Source organism: Hyla sarda, chromosome 1 (assembly GCF_029499605.1).
Source record: "Hyla sarda isolate aHylSar1 chromosome 1, aHylSar1.hap1, whole genome shotgun sequence".
Classification (NCBI taxonomy): domain Eukaryota; kingdom Metazoa; phylum Chordata; class Amphibia; order Anura; family Hylidae; genus Hyla; species Hyla sarda.
In genome coordinates this window covers 458,762,630-458,781,988 of record NC_079189.1, presented here as the reverse complement: position 1 = coordinate 458,781,988, position 19,359 = coordinate 458,762,630, and the positions used below count along the sequence as shown (strand labels likewise).

General features: G+C 44.9%; 1 long non-coding RNA gene across 2 annotated transcripts in view; it reads right to left on the bottom strand.

The window, feature by feature from the left end:
* Positions 1–528: 528 nt before the first annotated feature.
* Positions 529–19,359, bottom strand: part of LOC130284147 (uncharacterized) — a 34,035-nt gene continuing 15,204 nt past the window's right edge. Inside the window, exons 2-4 of one of the 2 annotated variants that reach the window (XR_008846929.1) lie at positions 1,972–2,088; positions 780–898; positions 529–687 (exon numbers count right to left, since the gene is read on the bottom strand). This is a non-coding gene — a long non-coding RNA (uncharacterized LOC130284147). Of the gene's footprint in view, positions 899–1,971; positions 2,089–19,359 lie in introns of both variants that reach the window. The other variant, XR_008846928.1, reaches the window with a different exon arrangement.

The following is a 19,359-nucleotide window of genomic DNA, read 5'->3' as shown; positions in this document are numbered from 1 at the left end:
TATCATCTGAAGCCATACAGTGGAGAACTTCCTCCATCACTCCATCACTGAGATGAGCTATGATTGGATAAGGCAGCACACACACCCCTCAGCATTTCCTGATTTTGGACTTCTGCCAGGCCAGCAGGAGCCCAAAGTCTGTGTAAGAGATGGGGGGAAATGTGCTCTGGACAAGTAGGGAGACACCTAGTGGCAGATTTTTTAAACACAAATAAAGCATAGAAAACTTCTTTTTTTTTTTAAACAAAGTACATTAGAAAGATTTTTTTTTATCTACCATAAGGAGTGCAATAGCAAAAATTTTTTTAAAAAGAGTGCTCATTTAAAAACCCAACAATCTTCTGAATTTGGACCCATGAGTTTGTTAGCACTCATGTGGATAGATACTAATCCATGGGGAGCAGAATAGAACTATCAAAAGGCCCACATAACAAGGTAATGGAACATTATACAGATGGAAAAGGATATAAAAAGATCACAGTTAATAGGAAACAATCAGCACTCACCAGAGATATTTTTAGGCTTTATTGTCACCAAACAGCAGTAATAGACAGACATTAGGTGTATTCCACCAGGTGAAGCAACATCCATTTCGCACTATGCGCTTCTTCTGGCTTCCTTTTTCCACTTCTTTCACGCATCCAGCACTGACTGAAAATGTCAGCTCGGCTCGGTTGCCATGAATGCCTAACAAAGAAACAGGGAGCGCTTACGCAATGCATTTTACTGCTGCAACATGAAAACGAGTGATAGGTAGATGTGCTGAAGAATAAACATACCAAACTTGTATACAAAAGATTATAATTACAAAAAAATCACAGGATTTAGGCAGCCTCCTTTTATAAAAGAAATTAATGGCGAATGTCACTGTTGGTTGGAGGTTTGAATATCTCTAATCCTGCAAAACAAAGCACAGTAGAGTCACCATTATTCTTCTGCTTGACATAATCGATCAAATGTGGACAGCCAGCTCCCGTTTTAATTAAATTAAAGTGTTCACATACTTATGTGAGATACTGTATATTACCAATGCTCCAAGGGTATGCAAACTTTTTAGTACAACTGTATTATTTTTTATGTCCCTTATAACATGTGTTACTAGAGAAACACACATCAGATATTTAGTTATTTTAACAATGATTGACTCTGTACTGTAGTTATAATGTGTACTGGCAAACAGTACTTTTTAAAAGCTTTCCATAAGTCAATCCTGAAAAATCAGGTCAATTCTTTTGGCCAGAGAAACATCTGTCTTAGCTCTGCTAGACAGACATATACCTAGCACAGAATGTTTCTCCTAGGTCACGTAAAGTTTAGGCCAGAAGTGGGGGAGATGTACCTCCTGGAACAAGTTCAAGCCTTTTTAGTGGCCTGTATTCTATTCAAGTCAATGCGTGCCTAAAGCAGGTCACAAGTCCTGTTCCAGTTACAAGCAACATCACACCTGAGAAACATCTGGGCTATATGTGCAGTGGTCATTATTCAAAAAAGGTTAACTGAAGCGCTTGTTCAGAGCGAAACGGCACTCGTTACCTCTTAGAAGGATCCCTGTGTTTGTCCATCCGCACGCACCCATGTGCACTTCTATGTATCGGTGTGTACAGGAATAAAGAAGATTCAAGCATCCATGGTGAGTTGCCCTAATTTTATATTCTCTGTATGCTGCCGCATGAAGGGGGAGTGTGTCTGCTAAAGGGAATATCTTGCATTGCAGTGCCAAGTAGTCTTTCTTTTTGGAATCTTTGACCTGTGTACTCTTTATGTTATCATATTCTTCTTCATTCACCTCTTTGACACACTATATGTACAGGGGTGAATAACCAAAGTGATATTGTATCCCAGACAGTACTATCCAGTCTTTAAGGCACTGGAAAATATCCTTCAACACATTGTCAGAAGTCTCAGCATCTCAAAATTCCTTTAAAATCTTAAACTTAACCTGTTTGGGTCATGAACAAAATTTCCACTTACGAATATAAACAGCAAGTCTAACTGGATCATGTTAGCTGTCAATTTCCTTCCCATCTTACAGGAAGAGTAGTAGACCAGGGCAGCCTTGAAAGTCTTTAGCTTCGCTCCTTTGATAACCTGAAAGGAAACATTGTTTTGTGAAATTAGAGAGTTGTGGTAAAGACAAAAATGATCCAGCGATCTGTGTTTCATCAAATTTATCATGACTCTAAGGATCTTACTGAAATATATACAACAAGCTGCGATGTTGTGAATATACAGCCTGTAATGAAGAGATGCTGATTTCGGTTACAGAACAACTATTCAACATAACAAAGTCTTTACTAGTATATTCATCTATGACCACCATTGTAGAATTTAAAGGGAATCTGTCATCAATTTGATGCCATCAACACTGCTGACACCCAATACAGAGATTGGAGGGGACAGTTATAATACCCGTTGCAATGTATATGTAGGAGAAAAGTGTAGTTTAGTTTATTGCCCCAACTGCCCTGATAGCAAGTTTGTTAGGTTAAGTTTCTAGTTTTTTGGGCGGGGGGGGGGGGGGTTGTTTTATAAAGTGTACTTTATGGTAAAACTGATATGTTAGCTTTATTCTGTGGATCAATAAAGTAAGACTACGGTCACATTACCATTGAGCTCCACTAAAGGGAGCTCCATTGTGAAAATACGGTAATTGAGTGGAGAAAGAAATCCTACATGTCTGATATTTTTTCTCTGCTCAACTCCCCTAAAATAACGGACACCTTATGGGCCCCATACAAGTCAATGGGATCCATTGGGTGTCTGTTGTGCAAAGGGCCTGTCCGGCTCTGTCATTGTTTGGCACCAAACAGACACTGAACGGGTCAAGAATGTATTGTTACAATGATACCCATATTTACATAGTTTTTGTATTATTTTACTACTTAAAAAAAAAGTCTAAACATTTTTAACAAGTATTCCTAAAATCGCTAGGATCTTTAGTTTCTATTGGTAACATTTTAATTTAAATGGGACTTTTTGATCTCTTTTTATTACATACACTATTAGCAGACTGGCCCATGGCCAGCACGGAGGCCTTCAAAAGGTCACATTGTCTGAGTGCCGTTCGGACAAGGGGACAGGCGCTTACAGCATTTATGAGGTTAATGGCGCCCAGCTTACAGCAACCATAATTCACCATCCATGAAGCAAGCGCAGCTCATGTGCTCGCTTCATAAACTTACTCCAGGCAGCAGCACCATACATGCCAAACATGCCGAAGGAAGCCAAACTTTCTGGCCCTTGACACACTGGAATGTCATGTTGCCCAAACATACCTGACTTGTCTCTACCTGTGGTTCTGTTTTAGCTCTACTAATGTGTGTGTTTGTTGATCCTGGTTTGGTTTAACTGGATCTATATTATCCTGTGCCTGTTGCCGTTGACCTGGACTGTCTTGACTTGGCTTGCTATTTAACAAAGTTACTTCCAAGAAATAGCATATCTGAAAGATGCTGCTTAAAAAAATACCAAGTCCATTCCTGTATTCTGGTGAACAAGGTGACATCTGTCTATGTGTCTTAGTGGAAGCTACAGTATATATACCTACTAGTGGGAAGAAAGTTCCCACATATGTTTTCAGTTTTTGTAGTTGCTTTTTTTCCCCAGACTGTAAAGACTTTTCTTATTTATATGGCATAAGAGGTCTGCATTCTCCATGTGAGATGTCTCAAATTTATTGCTGAACTGCTATGTTTTATTATTTATAAAAGTAAGAAACCCCCAACATGTTTGTTTAAAAAAAAAAAAAACTATACATGTGTTAAAAGGAACACAGCTCACTGATTAGAAAGTAGAGTGCCCCAATGTAATAGAATTGAGGTATGAATGGCGGTGACTGTGCAAGATGATATCTCTTTTTAACACAGAAAAGAACCAGCAATGGATTAGTGGAGTTCCGGAACTCACAATGCAGGCCCTGTCCCTTAGGATTCTTTACATAAACCCCACAAGAACAGTTTGCACAGCTGCTTTAAAAACTGAGAGTGTATTCCTATTTGACCTGTGTTGACAGCTTTGGGCATTCAGTCTGAACCCTTCCAGATGTATTCTGCACTGGGCTTTCCATATTTCCTAATATATTTTCTTTACAGGTTAGAATCTAAAAGAGACCTTCTAATATGTATAAATGATAAGCCTTTTGTTTATTTCTTTACAGTAAATACTTTTTCCATCCAAAATCACTATACACTGACTGTTGGTAGACAAACATGTGAAGCTGCTTATGTTGCTCAAATTGCTTCATATACAATATGAAATGAAAGGCAGACATTTACAGAAAAATATGAAAATTAATTCTTGATTGATGTTATTATGATGATATTATGGTTTCATTAAATAAAGCGCTGGCCGTGAGTGCATGGTCCCGTTATCTGCTGCTGGCGGCAGGGCTGGGACTCGCATTGCGGGACGCGCCCGCATGCAAGCCCCAGTCCGTCATTCACCTGGTGCTTCTCGCATCGCTTAAGCCAAGTCTTTCTTCAGTGCTACAGCGTTTTTGGATTCTGGATCAGCAGGTGACTTTATTGATGCTTCTTTGGTCCACAAGTATCATCTTCCCCTTACTCGGCTTGTCAAGCCCTTGTTCATCTCCTCTGTTAAAGGGGTTTTCCGGTGCTTAGACATCTTATCTAAGATGCCTGATCGGGGGAGTCCCGCCGTTGGGGACCCCCGTGATCTTGCACGCGGCACCCCGTTTGCAATCAGTCCCCAGAGCGTGTTTGCTCGGGTCTGATTACCGGTGACCACAGGGCCGACAGCGTGTGACGTCACGCCTCCGCCCCGTGTGACATCACGCTCCGCCACTCAATGCAAGCCTACGGGAGGGGGCGTGATAGCTTTCACGCCCCCTCCCATAGACTTGCATTGAGGGGCGGAGCGTGAGGTCACGCGGGGGCGGAGGCGTGACGTCACACGTCACCGACCCCGTGATCGACAGTAATCAGACTGATTACAGACGGGGTGCCGCGTGCAAGATCAGCGGCGGGACTCCCGCGATCAGGCATCTTATCCCCTATCCTTTGGATAGGGGATAAGATGTCTAAGCACCGGAGAACCCCTTTAATAGACAAAATCTGTACTGTATGGTTCACTTCCGTACTGAATCTCTTGTTATGCAAGTGGGTGTATTGCATAAAAAAAAGATTGAATTCTGCGTTCTGCCACACTGTACTTCTGAGATTCTTCTTGGCCTTCCTTGGTTGCAACACCATTAGTGTTGCTTGCGAATATTCGCAATGCGAATTTTATTGGTGAATATCGCATATTCGCGAATTCGCGAATATAGCACTATATATTCATAATTACGAATATTCTTTTTTTTTTTTCTTCACAGTAAACATCACAGTGATCACCCCTCTCTGCTTCCAGCTTGTGTGGTGTAAAGAGGGCTCTAATACTAGTGTTGAGCGGCATAGGCCATATTCGAATTCGCGAATATTGGCGAATATATGGACGAATATTCGTCATATATTCGCGAATATTCGCATATTCGTTATATTCCCGTTTTATTTTCGCGTATGCGAACATTCACGTATGCGAAAATTAACATATGTGAAAATTAGCATATGCAAAATTAACATTCGCGGAAATTCGCATATGCGAATATTAGCGTATGCTACTTTTCGCATATGCGAATATTTGCACGCCAGTCTCACACAGTAGTATTACAGCCTTCTTTACACCACACAAGCTGGAAGCAGAGAGGGATGATCACTGTGATGTGTACTGTGAAGAAAAAAAAAAAAAAAAAAAAACGAATATTCGTAATTACGAATATATAGCGCTATATTCGCGAAATTCGCGAATTCGCGAATATGCGATATTCGCGAATAATATTCGAATTCCGAATATTCGCGAGCAACACTAATACTACTGTGTGAGACTGGCTAATTTTCGCATATGAGAATTTTCGCTTATGCTAATTTCGGTTTATGCTAATTTTCACATATGCTAATATGCATATATGCTAATATGCATATGCTAATATGAGAAAATAAAACGCAAATATTACGAATATGCGAATTTATCGAATATATGATGAATATTCGTCCATATATTCGCGAAATATCGCAAATTCGAATATGGCCTATGCCGCTCAACACTAAACACCATTCCCCGCAACTGGATTGGAGAACTGGAGAGATCGTTGAGGACAATCCTGTCAAAATCTTTGCCTCCAACCAGTTCAGTCTAAAGTGTTTTCTTGTCTTCCTCCTTTACCTGGCCTGCCACCACCATACCAAGATTTCTCTGACGTTTTCTGCAAGAAACAGGCTGAGTCTCTGCCTCCACATCCTCCTTATGATTGCCCTATTGATCTTCTGCCTGGTACCACTCCTCCTCGTTTGAAAGATATACCCTCTATCGGGTCCTCAGACCAAAGCCATGGCTGAGTATATTCAGGAGAATCTCCAAAAAGGATTTATCCGTAAGTCCTCTGCTGGAGCCGGTTTCTTCTTTGTCGGAAAGAAGGATGGCTCACTCTGTCCATGCATTGACTACAGGGGACTTAACAAAATCACAGTCAAGTAGCGTTACCCTCTACCTCTTATCTCAGAACTTTTTGAACATCTACGTGGTGCCAAGGTCTTCTCCAAGTTGGACTTACGTAGAGCGTATAACCTCATTCGTATCCGCAAGGGAGATGAATGAAAACGGCCTTCAATACTCGTGACGGACATTTTGAGTATCTCGTAATGCTTTTGGTCTCTGCAATGCTCCAGCCGTTTGTCAATGATATCTTCCGTGATCTTCTCTACACCTGTGTTGTCGTATACCTAGATGACATCCTGGTCTTCTCTTCAAACTTAGAGGAGCATCGTACTCATGTTCATCTGGTTCTTCAGCGACTACAGAACAATCATCTCTACCCCGAACTGGTGAAATGCCTGTTCGAGAAATCTAGTCTTCCGTTTCTTGGCTATATTGTCTCTCATCAGGGCCTACAGATGCATCCAAATAAATTGTCTGCAGTATTGGATTGGCCTCATCCTTCGGTCCTACGTGCTATTCAATGCTATCTGGGTTTCGCTAACTATTATCAACAATTTATCCCACATTTTTCGTCCTTGGTTGCTCCAATTGTGGCTCTCACTAAGAAGGCTTCTAATCCTAAGTCTTGGCCTCAACAGGCTGAAGAGGCCATCTCACGTTTAAAGTCTGTGTTTGCCTCTGCTCCCGTGCTTACAAGACCTGATCCAGAGAGGCCCTTTGCTTTGGAGGTTGATGCCTCATCTATTGGAGCGGGTGCCGTCCTCACACAGAAAAATGCCAAGGGCAAGACTGTTACTTGTGGGTTCTTCTCCAAGACCTTCTCTGCTGCTGAGAGGAATTACTCCATTGGAGATCGTGAACTCCTCGCTATCAAGCTAGCTTTGGAGGAATGGCGACATTTATTAGAAGGTTCTTCTCATCCGGTCAGCATCTATTCTGACCATAAGAATCTTCTATACCTTCAGTCTGCTCAGTGTATGAACCCCCACCAGGCAAGGTGGTCACTGTTCTTTTCTAGGTTCAATTTCTTCATTCACTTCCGTCCAGCAGACAAGAACATCAGGGCTAATGCTCTCTCCAGGTCCTCTGACGTTATTGGTTTGGACTCCACGCCTAGGCATATTATTCCTCCTGACCGTTTGATTCCTGCCGCTCCTGCTGAGATTCAGCAAGTTCCTCTGGGAAAATCCTTTTGTGCCTTCCAGATTGAGATGCAAGGTACTGAAATGAGTTAATTCTTCCTGGACAGAAGGACATCCTGGAATGCGCAAGACTCTCCTTCTTATCTCCCGGCACTACTGGCGGCCCCATCAGAAAGATGTTTCAGATTTTGTTCGTTCTTGTGAAACTTGTGCCCATGACAAAACTCCTCGACAGAGACCTGCAGGACTCTTACAGCCCTTACCCATTCCAGAGACTCCCTGGTTCCATATCGCTATGGATTTCATCACCGATTTGCCTCCATCTCATAATAACACTCATCTGGGTCGTTGTAGATCGGTTTTCCAAGATGGCTCATTTAATTTCTCTACCAGGTCTTCCTTCTGGCTCGCAGCTGGCAAAGTACTTCTTGTTGCATGTCTTTCATTTACAGTGTCTTCCACAGCATATCGTTTCGGATCAAGGTGTGCAGTTTGTCTCTAATTTCTGGCAAGCCCTTTGTAACCATCTGGACATCAATCTGGACTTCTCCTCTGCCTACCACCCTCAGTCCAACAGTCAGGTGTAGATTCCACGAGGTCGTCCCCATTTTTGTTGTCTATGGACTCCATCTCCGTCCTCCTCTTCCTCTCCCAGTTTCCTCCGGTGTGCCTGCTATTGATGAGCTGGTCCGTGACTTCTCTACCATCTGGCAACAGACCCGACAGTCATTATCCCAGGCTTCTTCATGCATGAAGGCGCAAGCTGATAAAAGTAGAAGACCTCCGTCCTTCTCTCCTGGTGACATGTTGTGGCTTTCATCCAAGTACATCTGCTTCAAGATCCCCTGTTACAAGCTCGGTCCTCGCTACCTTGGTCCCTTCCAGATTCCACAAAAAATCAACCATGTCAAATCAACTACAAACTCCGTCTACCTGCTACGTTATGTATTCCCAATTCCTTCCATGTCTCTCTCCTGAAGCCTCGTCATAAACCGGTTTACGCAGAAGAATCTTGTCCCCGCATCTGTCTCCAGTTCTTCTGACATCTTCAAGGTTAAAGAGATTCTTTTTACAAAAACACATTTTTTTTTTTGTGAACTGGGAGGGTTACAGTCCTGAGGAGAGATCTTGGGAGCCTAAGGAGAAAATCCTGGACCGTGACCTTCTCAGAAGTTTTCTGACTCGTAAAAGGAGGGGGAGACCAAAGTGGGGGGGGGGGGGTACTGTTACTTTATGCGCTCCGGCCACACACGCTTGCCATGAGCACATGGTCCCATTACCTGCTGCTGCCGGCAGGGTTGGGACTTGCATCGCGGGATGCGCTCGTATACGAGCCCCAGTCCGTCACCTGGTTCTTCTCCTGCCCCCAACTCTGCCTCTCTGCTCCGGCACACGTGTCCCCGTGCCCTAGGGCACGTGCGCGCCAGAGCTTTAAGATATAAAGGGCCAGTGCGCTCATTAGTGTAATTCACCTGTGGGTCATTGATAAATTCCTCCACACTCCTCACTTCCCTGTCGGATTTTTGTTGCCTTGTGCCTGAGAGAAAGCATTCCTATTATTGCCTTGCTGTGTATCTGATCCTTTCCTCCGTGACCTGACCTTGCTCCTTGCCGCTTGCCTACTGACCACTTGCTACGTTCCTGACTTCGCTACTGTGCCGCCTGCCCTGACCTTCTGCTATCCTGACTATGAGCTGTCTTATCCCTCCTGTGCCTCGTATTTCCTCAGCCGCCTGTTTGATTGAGCCGTGCCAGGGGTAGCGACCTTGGTGCCTCCTGCGGCAGCAAGTCCATCCAGGTTTGCGGCGGGCTCTGTTGAAAACCAGCGACACCTTAGACTCTGCACCCTGGTACAGAATGAGTCATCTGCCACACAAGTCCAACGGATTTATTTATTTATTTATTTATTTTTTAAATCAACTGGTGCCAGAAAGTTAAACAGATTTGTAACTTACTTCTATTTAAAAATCTTAATCTTTCCGGTACTTATCAGCTGCTGTATAATACTGAGAAAGTTCTTTTCTTTTTGAATTTCTTTTCTGTCTGTCCACGGTGCTCTCTGCTGACACCTCTGTCCATGTCAGGAACTGTCCAAAGCAGGAGAGGTTTGCTATGGGGAATTGTTTCTGCTCAGGACAATTTCAGACATGGATAGAGGTGTCAGACAGAAAAGAAATTAAAAAAGAAATGAACTTTTTCTATTATACAGCACCCAACCTGGAGACAGACAGAGAGTGGTCTTTGAAAGAAATAATCTCTGTTTTTTTTAATTCCTGGATAACCCCTTTAACTATGCTTAATAGGTATGTGATGTTTTAAAGCATGTATAATGTATTTCTACCTTACATATTACTGTACCTAATGTTATATAGAATAAACAATAGTTCAGACTCCTAAATGTGACTTGCATGTGGTTTTAAACTACCCTGTCCTAAATAATGAGTAATAGTCAGTTTTGATAGTATCTTGAATGAATTCCAATTGTATAACCCACAAAATAAGAAAAAGTGAAGTTCACTTTACTGAAAGAGTAATGATCAGAGGATGATGTTACAAGATCAAGTGCAGAGGATGATGTTACACAAACAATGGAGATAATAAAAAATATTATCAAGTTCTAATATATAACAAAGAATAACAAGAACGGTGCGGCACTCACCAATGCTGGTGTCTTCTTATATGTCCTAGTTACATCGGATGATCCTGTGGGCAACCAGTAGTGGACACACCAGGGAGCATAGAGGCAAGGCTGAAAGACGTAAAAGGCCTTAAGAAGTACGCTAGATGTACAAAATGAACATTGCCTCTGAGCCCACTACTGCCTTTCTGCAGGATCATCCCATGAAACAAAGAAAAATTTGAAGAAGCCAGCATTGGTGATTGCTATGCCCTTCTTGTTATCTTGTTTTTATATAATGGCCTACTTACCTTGCCTTTGGGACAGAGCACTTGGCAGGATTACATTGGTCTATTTCCTCAGCCACATCACATCCCTGTATTGACAGTATAGGTGTCACGATGCCGGCTGGCAGGTAGTGGATCCTCTGTGCCAGAGAGGGATTGGCGTGGACCGTGCTAGAGGATCGGTTCTAAGTCACTACTGGTTTTCACCAGAGCCCGCCGCAAAGCGGGATGGTCTTGCTGCGGCGGTAGTGACCAGGTCGTATCCCCTAGCAACGGCTCAACCTCTCTGGCTGCTGAAGATAGGCGCGGTACAAGGGAGTAGACAGAAGCAAGGTCGGACGTAGCAGAAGGTCGGGGCAGGCAGCAAGGATCGTAGTCAGGGGCAACGGCAGAAGGTCTGGAATCACAGGCAAGGAACACACAAGGAACGCTTTCACTGGCACTAGGGCAACAAGATCCGGCGAGGGAGTGAAGGGGAAGTGAGGTGATATAGGGAAGTGCACAGGTGTAAACACTAATTGGAACCACTGCACCAATCAGCGGTGCAGTGGCCCTTTAAATCGCAAAGACCCGGCGCGCGCGCGCCCTAGGGAGCGGGGCCGCGCGCGCCGGGACAGAACTGACGGGGAGCGAGTAAGGTACGGGAGCCGGGGTGCGCATCGCGAGCGGGCGCTACCCGCATCGCGAATCGCATCCCGGCCGGAGGTAGTAACGCAGCGCCCCGGGTCCGTGGAACCGACCGGGGCGCTGCAGTGAGGGAAGTGTAGCGAGCGCTCCGGGGAGGAGCGGGGACCCGGAGCGCTCGGCGTAACAGTACCCCCCCCCTTGGGTCTCCCCCTCTTCTTGGGGCCTGAGAACCTGAGGATCAGACTTTTGTCCAGGATATTGTCCTCAGGTTCCCAGGACCTCTCTTCTGGACCACAACCCTCCCAATCCACTAAAAAAAAAGTTCTTCCCCTGACCTTTTTAGAGGCCAAAATCTCTTTGACAGAGAAGATGTCCGAGGAGCCGGAAACAGGAGTGGGAGGAACAGATTTAGGAGAAAAACGGTTGAGGATGAGAGGTTTAAGAAGAGAGACGTGAAAGGCATTAGGGATACGAAGAGAAGGAGGAAGAAGAAGTTTGTAAGAGACAGGATTAATTTGACACAAAACTTTAAAAGGACCAAGATAGCGTGGTCCCAACTTATAGCTCGGGACACGGAAACGGACATATTTAGCGGAGAGCCATACCTTGTCTCCAGGGGAAAAAATGGGAGGAGCTCTTCTTTTCTTATCTGCGAATCTCTTCATGCGAGAAGAAGCCTGTAAGAGAGAATTTTGGGTCTCTTTCCATATGGTGGAAAGATCACGAGAAATTTCATCCACAGCGGGCAGACCAGAGGGCAAGGGGGTAGGGAGGGGGGGAAGAGGGTGACGGCCGTACACCACGAAAAACGGAGATTTGGAGGAAGATTCAGAGATTCTGAAATTATACGAGAATTCGGCCCAAGGTAGAAGATCTGCCCAGTCATCCTGGCGGGAGGAAACAAAATGTCGTAAATAGTCACCCAAGATCTGGTTAATTCTCTCTACTTGTCCATTGGATTGAGGATGGTATGCAGAAGAAAAATTTAATTTAATCTTGAGTTGTTTACAGAGAGCCCTCCAGAATTTAGACACAAATTGGACGCCTCTATCCGAGACGATCTGTGTAGGCAACCCGTGAAGACGAAAAATGTGTACAAAAAATTGTTTAGCCAACTGAGGCGCTGAAGGAAGACCAGGAAGAGGGATGAAATGTGCCATTTTGGAGAATCGATCAACGACCACCCAAATAACAGTGTTGCCATGGGATGGGGGTAAGTCAGTAATAAAATCCATACCAATCAGAGACCAAGGTTGTTCGGGGACAGGTAGAGGATGAAGAAAACCAGCGGGCTTCTGGCGAGGAGTCTTATCCCGGGCACAGATAGTGCAGGCTCGCACAAAGTCCACCACATCAGTCTCTAGAGTCGGCCACCAATAGAAGCGAGAGATGAGTTGCACAGATTTCTTGATGCCCGCATGACCTGCGAGATGGGAGGAGTGACCCCATTTGAGGATCCCAAGGCGTTGGCGTGGAGAAACAAAGGTCTTTCCTGGAGGAGTTTGCCTGATGGAGGCTGGAGAAGTGGAAATCAGGCAGTCAGGAGGAATGATGTGTTGAGGAGAGAGTTCAATTTCAGAGGCATCTGAGGAACGAGAGAGAGCATCGGCCCTAATGTTTTTATCAGCAGGCCGAAAGTGAATTTCAAAATTAAATCGGGCAAAGAACAGAGACCACCTGGCCTGACGAGGATTCAGCCGTTGGGCAGACTGGAGGTAGGAGAGGTTCTTGTGATCGGTGTAAATAATAACTGGAAATCTTGATCCCTCCAGCAGATGCCTCCATTCCTCAAGTGCTAATTTAATGGCTAGAAGCTCTCGATCCCCGATGGAGTAGTTCCTCTCCGCCGGAGAGAAGGTCCTGGAAAAAAAACCACAAGTAACAGCATGCCCGGAAGAGTTTTTTTGTAGAAGGACAGCTCCAGCTCCCACTGAGGAGGCATCAACCTCCAATAGGAAGGGTTTAGATGGGTCAGGTCTGGAGAGCACGGGAGCCGAAGAAAAGGCAGACTTGAGTCGTTTAAAGGCGTCTTCCGCTTGAGGAGGCCAAGACTTGGGATCGGCATTTTTTTTTGTTAAAGCCACAATAGGAGCCACAATGGTAGAAAAATGTGGAATAAATTGCCTGTAATAATTGGCGAACCCCAAAAAACGTTGGATGGCACGGAGTCCGGAGGGGCGTGGCCAATCTAAGACGGCAGAGAGTTTATCTGGGTCCATTTGTAGTCCCTGGCCAGAGACCAAGTATCCTAGAAAAGGAAGAGATTGGCATTCAAACAGACATTTCTCTATTTTGGCATAGAGTTGATTATCACGAAGTCTCTGAAGAACCATACGGACATGCTGGCGGTGTTCTTCAAGATTGGCAGAAAAAATCAGGATATCGTCCAGATATACAACAACACAGGAGTATAGTAGATCACGAAAAATTTCATTAACAAAGTCTTGGAAGACGGCAGGGGCGTTGCATAGACCAAAGGGCATGACCAGATACTCAAAGTGTCCATCTCTGGTGTTAAATGCCGTTTTCCATTCATCCCCCTCTCTGATGCGGATGAGATTATAAGCACCTCTTAAGTCCAGTTTGGTAAAAATATGGGCACCTTGGAGACGATCAAAGAGTTCAGAGATGAGGGGTAGGGGGTAGCGGTTCTTAACCGTGATTTTATTAAGACCGCGGTAGTCAATGCAAGGACGTAGAGAGCCATCTTTTTTGGACACAAAGAAAAATCCGGCTCCGGCAGGAGAGGAGGATTTACGGATAAAGCCCTTTTTTAAATTTTCTTGGACGTATTCAGACATGGCAAGAGTCTCTGGGACGGACAGAGGATAGATTCTGCCCCGGGGTGGAGTAGTGCCCGGGAGGAGGTCAATGGGACAATCATAAGGCCTGTGAGGAGGTAGAGTCTCAGCTTGTTTTTTGCAAAAAACGTCCGCAAAGTCCATATAGGCCTTAGGGAGACCGGTTACACGAGGAAGCACAGGGACACGGCAAGGTTTACTGGGAACCGGTTTTAAGCAGTCCTTGGAACAAGAGGGCCCCCAACTCTTGATCTCCCCAGTGGACCAATCCAGGATTGGGGAATGGAGTTGAAGCCAGGGAAGTCCAAGAAGGATTTCAGAAGTGCAATTGGGGAGAACCAACAGTTCAATCCTCTCGTGATGAGATCCGATGCACATTAGAAGGGGCTCCGTGCGGAAACGTATAGTACAGTCCAATCTTTCATTGTTTACACAATTGATGTAGAGGGGTCTGGCGAGACTGGTCACCGGGATGTTGAACCTGTTGACGAGGGAGGCTAAGATGAAATTTCCTGCAGATCCAGAGTCCAAGAAGGCCACAGCAGAGAAGGAGAAGGCAGAGGCAGACATCCGCACAGGCACAGTAAGACGTGGAGAAGCAGAGTAGACATCAAGGACTGTCTCACCTTTGTGCGGAGTCAGCGGACGTCTTTCCAGGCGGGGAGGACGGATAGGACAATCCTTCAGGAAGTGTTCGGTACTAGCACAGTACAGGCAGAGATTCTCCATGCGGCGTCGTGTCCTCTCTTGGGGTGTCAGGCGAGACCGGTCGACCTGCATAGCCTCCACGGCGGGAGGCACAGGAACAGATTGCAGGGGACCAGAGGAGAGAGGAGCCGGGGAGAAGAAACGCCTCGTGCGAACAGAGTCCATATCCTGGCGGAGCTCCTGACGCCGTTCGGAAAAACGCATGTCAATGCGAGTGGCAAGATGGATGAGTTCATGTAGGTTAGCAGGGATTTCTCGTGCGGCCAGAACATCTTTAATGTTGCTGGATAGGCCTTTTTTAAAGGTCGCGCAGAGTGCCTCATTATTCCAGGATAATTCTGAAGCAAGGGTACGGAACTGTACGGCATACTCGCCAACGGAAGAATTACCCTGGACCAGGTTCAACAGGGCAGTCTCAGCAGAAGAGGCTCGGGCAGGTTCCTCAAAGACACTTCGAATTTCCGAGAAGAAGGAGTGTACAGAGGCAGTGACGGGGTCATTGCGGTCCCAGAGCGGTGTGGCCCAAGCCAGGGCTTTTCCAGACAGCAGGCTGACTACGAAAGCCACCTTAGACCTTTCAGTGGGGAACTGGTCCGACATCATCTCCAAGTGTAATGAACATTGGGAAAGAAAGCCACGGCAAAACTTAGAGTCCCCATCAAATTTATCCGGCAAGGATAGTCGTATTCCAGAAGCGGCCACTCGCTGCGGAGGAGGTACAGGAGCTGGCGGAGGAGATGATTGCTGGAGCTGTGGTAGTAACTGTTGTAGCATAACAGTCAGTTGAGACAGCTGTTGGCCTTGTTGCGCAATCTGTTGTGACTGCTGGGCGACCACCGTGGTGAGGTCAGCGACAACTGGCAGAGGAACTTCAGCGGGATCCATGGCCGGATCTACTGTCACGATGCCGGCTGGCAGGTAGTGGATCCTCTGTGCCAGAGAGGGATTGGCGTGGACCGTGCTAGAGGATCGGTTCTAAGTCACTACTGGTTTTCACCAGAGCCCGCCGCAAAGCGGGATGGTCTTGCTGCGGCGGTAGTGACCAGGTCGTATCCCCTAGCAACGGCTCAACCTCTCTGGCTGCTGAAGATAGGCGCGGTACAAGGGAGTAGACAGAAGCAAGGTCGGACGTAGCAGAAGGTCGGGGCAGGCAGCAAGGATCGTAGTCAGGGGCAACGGCAGAAGGTCTGGAATCACAGGCAAGGAACACACAAGGAACGCTTTCACTGGCACTAGGGCAACAAGATCCGGCGAGGGAGTGAAGGGGAAGTGAGGTGATATAGGGAAGTGCACAGGTGTAAACACTAATTGGAACCACTGCACCAATCAGCGGTGCAGTGGCCCTTTAAATCGCAAAGACCCGGCGCGCGCGCGCCCTAGGGAGCGGGGCCGCGCGCGCCGGGACAGAACTGACGGGGAGCGAGTAAGGTACGGGAGCCGGGGTGCGCATCGCGAGCGGGCGCTACCCGCATCGCGAATCGCATCCCGGCCGGAGGTAGTAACGCAGCGCCCCGGGTCCGTGGAACCGACCGGGGCGCTGCAGTGAGGGAAGTGTAGCGAGCGCTCCGGGGAGGAGCGGGGACCCGGAGCGCTCGGCGTAACAATAGGCAGCAGTGCGATCTCCTATTCTTTGTGTGTATATGACTAAGCAAGTTTTACATGAAAAGATCTCCAACCATTACTCCCAATTCATTGCAACAAAGCACAGAAGTGCCCCTAGGACCACAATATTCAACTACAAGCAAATAAATAAAGATGAATCACAGATAATAATATGTGTCATACATAAACTAATGTCCTTTTACAATATTGAGAATGAAGTTGGAGAGAGATTTTTTGTTGTCTGGGTGTAGTATGCAAGTGCCAGAAGGACACTTTAGTGACGACCTTATGTTTTAGTTATTGTTGTTCTTTTTTTGTTTTTTTTATTAGGACCTTTGTCTATCACCCCTGAATTATCAGTGCAAATGTAATAAAAGAATTAAACACTCTAGGCAAAACACTCCATGCCCTGTGGGTGAAGGGCATGACAGGGGTCCTGATTTTGTTAGGGTTTGACTCTCTGTCAAGTTCCATCTCTGAGGTCCTGCACTAGACATGACACAGAGTATCGGTTTTATTTGTATTACGTTAAATCCTGTCAGCAAGTTGTCTTTATAGTTTCATTAAATTTGGGAACTCAGTTTAAACTTTTAAGAAGAGTCAAGGTTGAAAAAGAAAAAAAAAAGAAATATGCAGTGAATATGCTGTGTGTGTAAGTATTTGAGATAGGGACATAGACAACAATGTTGCCATTACAGAAACGTACAATATATTCATTGTTTATTTAGAAATAGGTTTGTTTTACTATTCTTTATAATGTAGTTTAGAAACCAGATAATACGATTTTTTTAGTGCATATGGTCAAAGGTAAATGTAAAAAGCTTCACCGCAGTTGCTGTCTTTACTTTCTAAAAGATATCAGAAAAGTGGGAATCTAAATAATTATCAGGAACTAGATTACCTTTCCTTTGCATAAGTTTTGATATATCTCCCCCATAGAAACTGCATAGGTTTGTTAATGTATAGCACAGTAAAGGACCTCATACACTTTAGTCAAAGGTTGTTGACTTCAACAGAAAGTTCGACTTTCTATTGTGTATGAGGGCCTCTCAACAGATGATGATAGGGGAGTGAAGAGTAAGGCATGTTGGGTTTTAAGTGCCTGATACTTAGCTGTCAACAGAGTTGTCTTGTGTTAGATCCTCTACTTTCCGTATAGAATACATTTAGCCATGTCAAATGTTCTTGCCTATGTGGGGGTTTGGGAGAGATGGCTGTATGCTGAATTAACATTTGTCTGACAGCTATTAAAAGTGTATGGCAACTTTAACCCCTTAAGGACTCAGGGTTTTTCCGTTTTTGCACTTTCGTCTTTTTCTCCTTACCTTTTAAAAATCATAACCCTTTCAATTTTCCACCTAAAAATCCATATTATGGCTTATTTTTTGCGTCACCAATTCTACTTTGCAGTGACATTAGTCATTTTACCCAAAAATTCACGGCGAAACTGAAAAAACACCATTTTGTAAATTTTCGGGGCTTCCGTTTCTACGCAGTGCATATTTCGGTAAAAATGACACCTTATCATTATTCTGTAGGTCTATACGGTTAAAATGATACCCTACTTATATAGGTTTGATTTTGTCGCACTTCTGGAAAAAATCATAACTACATGCAGGAAAATTTATACGTTTAAAAATGTCATCTTCTGACCCCTATAACTTTTTTATTTTTCAACGTACAGGGCAGTATGAGGACTAATTTTTTGCACCGTAATCTGAAGATTTTATTGGTATGATTTTTGTTTTGATCTGACTTTTTGATCACTTTTATTCATTTTTTAATGGTATAAAAAGTGACCAAAAATACACTTTTTGGACTTTGGAATTTTTTTGCGCATACACCATTGACCGTGCAGTTTAATTAATGATATATTTTTATAGTTCAGACATTTACGCACGCGGTGATACCACATATGTTTATTTATATATTTTTTTACACTGTTTTATTTTGTTTATGGGAAAAGGGGGGTGATTCAAACTTTTATTAGGGAAGGGGTTAAATGACCTTTATTAACACTTTTTTTTTTACTTTTTTTTGCAGTGTTATAGGTCCCATAGGGACCTATAACACTGCGCACACTGATCTCTCATGCTGATCACTGGCGTGTATTAACACGCCTGTGATCAGTGTTATCGGCGCTTGACTGCTCCTGCCTGGATCTCAGGCACGGAGCAGTCATTCGTCGATCAGACACCGAGGAGGCAGGTAAGGGCCCTCCCAGTGTCCTGTTAGCTGTTCGGGACGCCGCAATTTCACCGCGGCGGTCCCGAACAGCCTGACTGACTAGCCGGGATACTTTCACTTTCACTTTAGAAGCTTTAGTCAGCTTTGACCGCCGCTTCTAAAGGGTTAATACCGCACATTGCCGCGATCGGCGATGTGTGGTATTAGCCGCGGGTCCCGGCCGTTGATGAGCACCGGAACCGACGCGATGTGATCCGGGGTCGCAGCGCGACCCCGCTTCATATCGTGGGAGTCGTTGCAGGACGTAAATATACGTCCTGCGCCGTTAAGGGGTTAAAGAGTACCTGTCACCAAATAAAACTTTTAATATAGTGTTCCTTGTGTAATTAGTAGACACTTTCTTATTCACTTGCTTTTAAAATTATCAACATAAATATGTTTAAAATAGGTGGCTCTGTTCTGTTCCCTGCCAAAATTATTACAGTGCGTTTGCTCTCCTCCCAGCCTGGCAGGAGTCCAAACTCAGGATGTGCTTCTCTGCTCTGAGTTTGATTGACAGCTGCACAGAGCCTCTCTGAAAGATGCACAGAGCCTCAGTGAAAGATGCATAAAGCCTCCCTGAAAAATGCGCAGAGCCTCACTGAAACATGCATAGAGCCTTACTGAAACATGCATAGAGTCTCAATAAAAGATGCACAGAGTCTGAGGTCTTCTATTCATCACAGCACTGCAACCATGTGAGGGTGAAATTGGTACCCAAGCAGGCTTCAGTGATGTCATGCCTGCTGGGAAATGCCCACTTTCTCCTGCTGGGAGATTGCATCATGTGAAACCATCTGACAGATTCCCTTCAAGAGCATTTAATGATTGACATAACACCAAGTTTGAACATGGTT